At 31.8% G+C, this 8,817-nt stretch overlaps 1 pseudogene; it reads right to left on the reverse strand.

Moving 5' to 3' along the window:
• Positions 1–2,908: 2,908 nt before the first annotated feature.
• LOC114401949 lies at positions 2,909–6,957 on the reverse strand (annotated as a pseudogene).
• Positions 6,958–8,817: the final 1,860 nt, after the last annotated feature.

The raw sequence follows: 8,817 nt of genomic DNA on the forward strand, positions 1-8,817 counted from the left end.
CTTAAACTTATATATATATATATATATATAATATACAAGGTCTTTTATTATAATTATTACGTGATATTTGTTTAATTTTGTATTTCTTATTTAATTAATTTTATTTATCTCATTTATATAGTTTTCTTGACCTTACAAACATATTTTTTTTTTTGTTATTTCTTTTAGTGTTTTTCAAACAAATAACTATTTAAGTACATTATTATTTTTTTAAAATAGATTAGATTTTTTCCATATATTTATCTTAAAAATTAATATACATATATACACAATCAGGAGCAATAGAATAGTAATAATAAGTGGTAATTGATTTTCCAAATTGTTGCTTCTTGTTACATTGTCAGCTTATTTTGGTTTCGTAGATATATACTGCTGCATGGACAGATTCCTTTGTGTAGGCACAAGGTTGTTATTGTAGAAGGTAACTATTTTCTCTTGGAAGATGGGGTATGGAAGGAGATATCATCTTTGTTTGACGAGAAATGGCAAGTATTGATTTTATCAAGGCACGTGTTTCTTCATATATTTTTTCGTTGGCCTTGAAAGTTTTGAAAGTTGTATGTTAATTTTGTTATGAAAATTCATCCTTGAGCCTGTGACACTTTGCTTGAAAATTCTTCTGTGAAAATTATTCTTGTGAAAGACAATCGTATGTTTACTGAACTATATATTCAGTTGAACTAAATATTCAACTTAGATTAGCTTGTGCTTGTTTCATGCGCATGCCATTATTGTGAGTACATATATAGCTATTTGGTTTTTGAAACCTAAGTAGATAGAGGTGCCAATGGATAGAAATACTAGGGCCATTGATTCACTCCGAGCTGTTCTCTCAATTTTTTTTCATTCCTTTCTATAATCCAATATTTAGCCTAGTCTTTTAAGTTGTAAATAAATTTTAACCATGAAAATGTATTCATTCAGCTAAGAAAACAATGATTTTATTATACACATATGTTTTCTAAGACGGTTCTTAACTAAGATGGTCTTAGAAAAAATACTTTCTAAGACGGTTGTTAGTTGGAACCGTCTTAGAAAGTCCACATTCTAAGATAATTGTTAGCTAGGACTGTTTAAGACTTTTTAAGACGGTTGTTTGCTGACAACCGTCGTAGAAAGTTAGAATTTTTTACGATAATTGTTTTATAACCGTTGTTAAAAGTCTCAAGTTTTAACGACGTTGAATATGAAGATAGTTTGAAATCATTGTTGAATGTCTCTGTTAACCGTCGTTAAATGTCTTTTTTGTAGTAGTGTGAAGTGACAATGTACACTAATCCAGTGGCCACAATTTCTTTCCACAAAATTTTAGTCTCATGATAAATCATCCATTAATTATTGGTGTAACATTAGTTCACCATCCAACACTAATTATGAAATAAATTAACATATTGTATAAAGTGTTGTTAGAAGAGCACATGTAAAAACTGTTAAGCCAAACATTTACATTGCCATACGCAATCAAGCTTACAACTTTACATTGCACAAGATAAAAGAATCTTATGCCCAAAACTAAAATTATCTTTAGTAATTAATTATGAAAGTATGAAACACTTATAAACACCCAAGTTTAGCTATACTTCCAACACTTTCAAATTGGATACTAATAATAACTATGAAGTCCTTGACCAGTGCTAAGTACACCAGGCTGATGGCCACCTGCCTATCTCCATTCCCTTGTTAGTATCCAGCAAAGCATTTATTAGTAACATAATAACAGTGCATACATGGGAAAGTCATGACAAACTCATTTTGAAACAAGCAAAAGCACAACTCCAGTTAAAGAGATTACATGGTCCTCAATCTAGCAAGTGATGGCAAAACAAATCTACTACAAGCATGAAACAAGCAAAATAGTGTCACCAACATCCCAATTTCCTGCACATGAGAATAGACTCTAGACTTCCAACTCAAAAAACTAACCAAAAATATATTTAATACTTTCTAAATATATAAATAACTGCACTTGATAGTCATAAGCCTAAAACCACACACATTAGGAACATATACATATATAAGCATTCTAAGACTTAGACTAATAATATAAATGCTTCAATAACTTAAAAGTAAAAAAGCTTTTTTTTCATAATGACTCAATCATGGAGATAGATTTTCTTGCAATAATGGACTGGGAAAAAAATTCTTTATATATTTGTTCAATTAAGTCCATTTCTAGATGCACTGATACAAAGAAGTCTGAAGAATAAAAGGAAGCCAGTAAAACATCCATTTAATGCAATATGGTCTTAGTGTTTTAAATATTCTCCATGATAAAAATAAAACAAAAACCAATCCAATCAAAACTGCTTTTGATTGGATTAGTTGGATCGAAGTAGAATTTAAAATGAAAATGATAGGATGGTAAAATAAGAAAATCAATGTGATTATAACAATTACTTTTCCTCTCAAAACTGATCCAATCAAATCCAGAAACACTCCTACTTTAACTAGGTAGGAGAGGCTATACACAATAAGACAATCATAGCAACTTCTCTAATAAGTCAAATCTCACTTCCTCATGAACAAGGGTTAGCGTAAGGTGTGAATAATTCTTCATCGCTTTTGGAGAGGATATATCTTCAGCTTCTGACCCTGATTTAGCAATGATGTGTCATTGCCTTTTACCTGTTAGGTAAAGGTAATAAAATTAAATATAATAAATGATGATTAGAGCATTGAGGAAAAGGTATGAAGGCATTAAATTTGGTCAGATCAAAAGTACCTGAGAACATAATTGATCAGATAAAAAAGATTTGAAAGTTTTGAGGAAACACAATTGATAAAACTATAAGACTAGCTAATTTCAATAGAGGGAAAAAATGCATGCATGCATGCAACCTGGGTTTTCTCTTAGCAAGCTACATGATGTGCTGGATAAATAATAATACAACCAATAAAATTGTAGAGCTCATTTGTTGATACCAGGATGTGGAGATGTTACGTCCTCTAGCCTGAAGTACTTCTTCACCCTGTTGGAATTAGCTTTTTCTATAGCTCCAATTGATTTAACAATCTCCAAATTCTTTTTCAATGTAGTTAATCTTTGAGTTGCACCTTGAAGTGTGGAAGCAATGACTTCCAAGATTATTTTGATGATTCCAAAGAATCAAGAGTTAAGCAAGTTCCAAAGAATCGGGCTTCAAGAATCAAGTCTCAAAGAATCAAGATTCAAGAACAATTAAGTTTCAAGATTCAAGAACAATCAAGATCAAGATTCAAGACTCAAGATTCAAGATTCAAGATTCAAGAGAAGTTGATTTCAAGATTCAAGAGAAGGAATCGAGAAGCAACAGTCAAGACTTCACAAGGGAAGTATTTTTCAAAAACCCAAACATAGCACAATTTTGTTTTACAAAAGAGTTTTCTCAAATTTGATTTCAAAATGTTTTTAATTGATTTGCAACGTTCCAAAATATTTTTCAAATGGTGTAATCGATTACACTATATTGGTAATCGATTACCAGTGTATTTGAACATCGAAATTCAAATCCGATTGTGAAGAGTCACAACTTTTCATAAAATGCATTGTGTAATCGATTACATGATTATGGTAATCGATTACCAATGATAAATTTTGAATAAAAGGTCAAAATTTGTAACTCTTGACATGATTTTCTCAAGGTTATAACTCTTCCAATGGTTTTCTTGACCATACATGAAGAGTCTATAAAAGTAAGACCTTGACTTGCATTCAATAGAACTTTTACAACTCTAACAATTTTTGAGAACTTTTAAGAATTCTTTTCTACTCATCTCTCTTCTTGTTCTTCCTTTGCCAAAAAGCTTTCTAAGTTTCATTTTTCCAAACCTTGTTTTTCTGCAAGTGAAAATTCTGCAGAAAACAAAAGTGTGCTATCTTTTCTTCTCTTCTCCCTTTGCCAAAAGAATAGAAGGACTAACCGCCTGAATTCTTTTGTGTCTCCCTTCTCTCTCTTTCAAGATAATTCAAAGGACTAACCGCCTGAGATACTTTTGTTTCCCCTTACAAAGATTCAAAGGACTAACCGCCTGAGAATTCTTTGTCTTAACACATTGGAGGATACATCCTTTGTGGCACAAGTAAAGGGTATATCTACTTGGGTTGTTATACTGAGAACAAGAGAGGGTACATCTCTTGTGGATCAGTTCAAGTGGAGGATACATCCACTTGGTTGTTCAAAGAGAACAAGGGAGGGTACATCCCTTGTGGATCTTTGGTTTGTAAAGGATTTTACAAGGTTGAAAGAAATCTAAAGAACCGTTGGTTGCTTGGGGATTGGATGTAGGCATGGGTTGTTGCCGAACCAGTATAAATCTTGTGTTTGTCTTCTTCTTCCCTACACTCTTTAATTTTTGTTGTGTATTTTTAATTGCCGCTTTTACTTTTGGTTAAGTTTCTGTTTCTGTTCTTTACTTTCTTAACTTTCTAGTAAAAGCCTAGTTGAATCTAGTAACATTAAGAAGGATAAATTTTTAATTAGTCAAGACACATTAATAATTAATTCCGAGGCCACTTGATCCAACATGAAGTACACCAACAATGAGAAAGGTTCTACTATCAACATCAATATAAAATTATAAAAATAAGTTTTAAATTAACATGAAATAATCATAATGTATGCCCTACAAGTTAATAAATAATAAATACACCTCGAGCAATTTGTTTAAAGGTATCAAGCAAGATTTCCAAGAATGTGCGCCTAAAAGTAACACATTCTCATGTTTAATACAAGTTTTATAAAAACTTTCCAAGAAATGGTTAATTTTTAGGAATATAAAATATTCATAATTGTCTTGTTTCTTATTCTTATGAAGAAGAATGAGTAAATTGAATTCTCATGAGAATGAAAGTTATTTTTTTACAATAACTACCTATCCTGATTTTATTTGTCCACATTTATTTATTTTTTACTTTTATTTTTGGTTAAATGTTTTTTTTCTTCTGAAATCACTATCGTCAGACAAATATGTTCATCAGAATAATATTCTCAAGCATGATATTGTTGGAAATATGATTCCCAAGAATAAAATTTCTTACCTTGTATTAAAACCATCTTATTTTTTAAAATACAGAGAAACAAATATGTCAGTGCTAGCTCACCATCCTTCTCTACCATAGACAGAAATCATTGAGTTCCACCACCTACACCAAAATAATACTTCTTTGCTGCCATGTACACAACTCCATCAGGATGCTGCAAGCACTGCACATTGACACTTCAATAGATAAGCAAAACAATATTTTTATAATTAAAAATACACATTATAATACATAGATAATTGTACATTTATCTGTGTATTATATATTTTTAACAAAATGTAATGACTCAACATAGAAATATAATTTTGCTTGTCTATGAGCAAAACAATACCTTCTTGATAAGATCATAGAGATTTTGGAGTCTGTTGATTGAGTAAACTGTCTCTGCCATAACAATAAATTCATAACCATCACCTTGATTTTTTTTGCATCTGTACTGACATGAGGGAGCAATTTATCAATTCCACTCCAGTCACCAGCAAAAAAGTGAACTTCTGCCTTGTCACAAATTATGGAGTTGGATGATGATAGTTGAGAATCTCCAGAAAGATTTGCATTTAAATTAGGAATTGTAGGCAACGTAGGACCTCAGCATTGAAGTCTTGAAAATGTATAGCAGTTGCCCCCAAAAGCAAACATAATAAGCACATCATTATATTTTTCAAAGTTAAGGATCTAAAGCAAAGCCAATGAACCATAGTTTCACCTTAAGCAATGCAAAGATTCCAGGCAGACCATGAAAAGATCCTACCTGAAAATCAAATATTGAAAGTTTGAAACTGAGAGATAGACAGACAGCTTTTCTACCTATATATATATAGATACATTAAGAACTCCAATGTATGGTGATGTTAATGTCCATGTTAAGTGTAGTGTAATAACAAAATATTGATAAGAAACAGTCTCAGATGTGCTATGCAAGGTGCAAGTGCTTCATGCAATGTGTATCTTTCTACGTGAAAAATTATGATCAGGACTCCACTCTAATAGCTATATCAACAATTGCACACCTTTGGTTGTGCAAGTTCTGAATGCAATTTTATCTTTGGTATAAAAAGAACAAAAATTGTATATAAAATACATCAATGCATACTAGCTACTGTGCTTCCAATTCCATGTATGGATTTAGAATTTCCACTCAAACCCAATTAATAATAAGTTATACTAAACAACCATAATTCTTGTTCCCCTGAAAACTAAACAACCTGGCAGCCAATCATTTATCACAGAGAAAAAGAAACTCACCTATAATACTCACTTCCCACTAAATGAGATAAGCCCATTTTTGATATCTGAATGAAGGGCTTTAATTAGATCTAGTGAACCTTCCCACAACTTAAGTCCTCCTATAGACCAAAGGGAACCAAAGTTACAACTGATTTAGTCATACAAGATGGGAATGAATGAATAAACAGAAAATTTCAGCACCTTCATATTTCCCGGGAACTAAATTGGAGTTGGGCAAACCAAACACTTGTTGGGTATTCACCCACCCCTGAGAATTGTTCATAAAATAATATAAACATTCAAATATTGAAAGAACTCCAAGACAAAGAAAGGAACATTACCTTTAACAAAGTAACTCCATCCAAATTTACAGAGTCCACATTGTGTTTGATGTATGAAGGAACCTAATTATGCAGGAATATTCAAAACGACACAGTTTCAAAGAATCATGATTCATGAAGGAAGAATGAATAATACCTCAGATGCAAGGACTTCAACGCAGGGAGGAGGAGGTATATGAGGAACTTGTTGTGCAACATCATCGAAGATTCCAAAGGCGGAAACCAAGGAAGAGAATAACTGAAATGTTTCCAAACTCGATTTCTGACCATTGCCCTGCCAAAAAGTTAAAACAATTGAATGGAGCTTATCAAAGTCAAAGTGAAGAAGAAAGAGTTATTCGTAGAGACCTCAGAGTTCACCACCACCATTTTTTCACACACTTTCCTCCTCCTTCTAAACATTTTTTTTCACTCTCCACTCTATTTTTCCTTTGAAGTTTGCCTTTGCCTTTTGGGCTTTGAGAATATGCTCTTTGTATTTTAAAACCAAGAATAAACACCTTGCATTTTCTATACCCTCTGCTTATAAAAACAATCATCAACTTACTTCAAAATTTCAATCAACTTACTCCTTGAACTCAAAATCTTGAAGAAAAAACAGTAGGTAAGCCAACCAATCATTGCAAAAGCATGTCATGTTCCTTGTACTCAAACCTGCCAAAATAGAAGCCAAACAAATGCCCCAAATTCCAACTACATTTACCTGCATAATAGTATTAGCACCAAACTCCTTCCTCCATTGTAGCATGTCAGTCCATATATGTTTTGCACTCAAATTTCCAAGTGCAAATGGAAACAAACAAAAGAATATAATTAGCAAGAGTATAAACAATGAAAAAAAATAATAGTCAACTCAACCTCAACTTGGTCTGCTTGAGTGGCAAGATTACTAGCATGGCTTGCATAAAAATCCATCTAGAACTTCATTAACTATTGGAATAACAACTTGTTCATAAAGATCCCTTTGTTGTGTAGAAGGACCAAAAACCTTCACAAAATAAAATGAACACATTTGAGATTTCAAATTGAAATCCCCCTAAAACTAACTTAACATCCCACTATTTGTATCCATTTTTGTAAACTCAAGTTTGGAGATTATAACATATCGAGCGTGAGGAAGAGTGAGAAGAAGGACCTTATCGAAGGTATAAACCCTATCGATGTGATTGTCGGTAAGGATGGAAATGAGCTTAGCAGCTTGTCAAGGGCCTTTGGCTCGGCCTATTTAAGGCTCAACTTCGCTTGGCTTGTTTACTATAAAGGTCAAGCTCAAGATTTTTAAAAAGCTTTTTTAGACAAAAAGGCCAAACCCAAACTATAAAAAAAGCTTGTTAAGCTTGACAAGTCAGCCTGTTTAAGTAATAATAATAATTATTATAATAATAATAACTATTATTATTATTAAATAAAAACTTTTAAAAGTCTTCAGATTCTTATAAAATAATAAATAGAAAATAAAGTGCTTAGAGAGTTCACTTGCATGTGGAAAATTTTCAAAAAGAAAGAGACTCAAGCTAAAAGGATAATGCAATTAGATTAATACTTCCAAGGAAAAGAATGTTTGTAAAGACATTTTCGAACAATTTAAATATTCTTGTTTGACTATATTAGTATAAATCATCTATAATCCATACATTTTTTAATATTATGCTCTGTTTTTTCATTTTCTTTTGATATACTTTGTATTTTAACGACTTGAATTCAATATGATTTTATTTATCAATTATTTTTGGATTTGTACATTACTTATATGAAATTTTATAAGTTTTTTTAGTTAGTATTTCACTAGGTTTAAAATAATTAATTGATCAAAAACATCTTTAAGCAAGCTTTTAAATAGGCTCGTAGGCCAAGCCAGGCTTTTATGTAAGCCAAGTCGAGCCTTTAAAAAAGCCTATGATAGGTAATGAGTCAAGCTCAAGCCTTGCATATTCAACTCAAGCCGAGCTCAAGCCTAGTAAAGCTTGGCTTGGCTCGGCTCATTGTTGGATCAAGTGGTCTCAGAATAATTAAGAAGGGAGTTGAATTAATTATTACTAGACCTTTACTAATTAAAATTTACCCTTCTTAGGCTTTTACTATGTTGTTAAGAAAGTAAAGAACAGAAATATAAACTTAACCAAAAGTAAAAGCGGTAATTAAAGTGCACAACGGAAATTAAAGAGTGTAGGGAAGAAGAAGACAAACACAAGAGTTTTATATTGGTTCGGCAACAACCCGTGCCTACAT

This window comes from Glycine soja, chromosome 20 (genome assembly GCF_004193775.1).
Source record: "Glycine soja cultivar W05 chromosome 20, ASM419377v2, whole genome shotgun sequence".
Lineage (NCBI taxonomy): Eukaryota > Viridiplantae > Streptophyta > Magnoliopsida > Fabales > Fabaceae > Glycine > Glycine soja.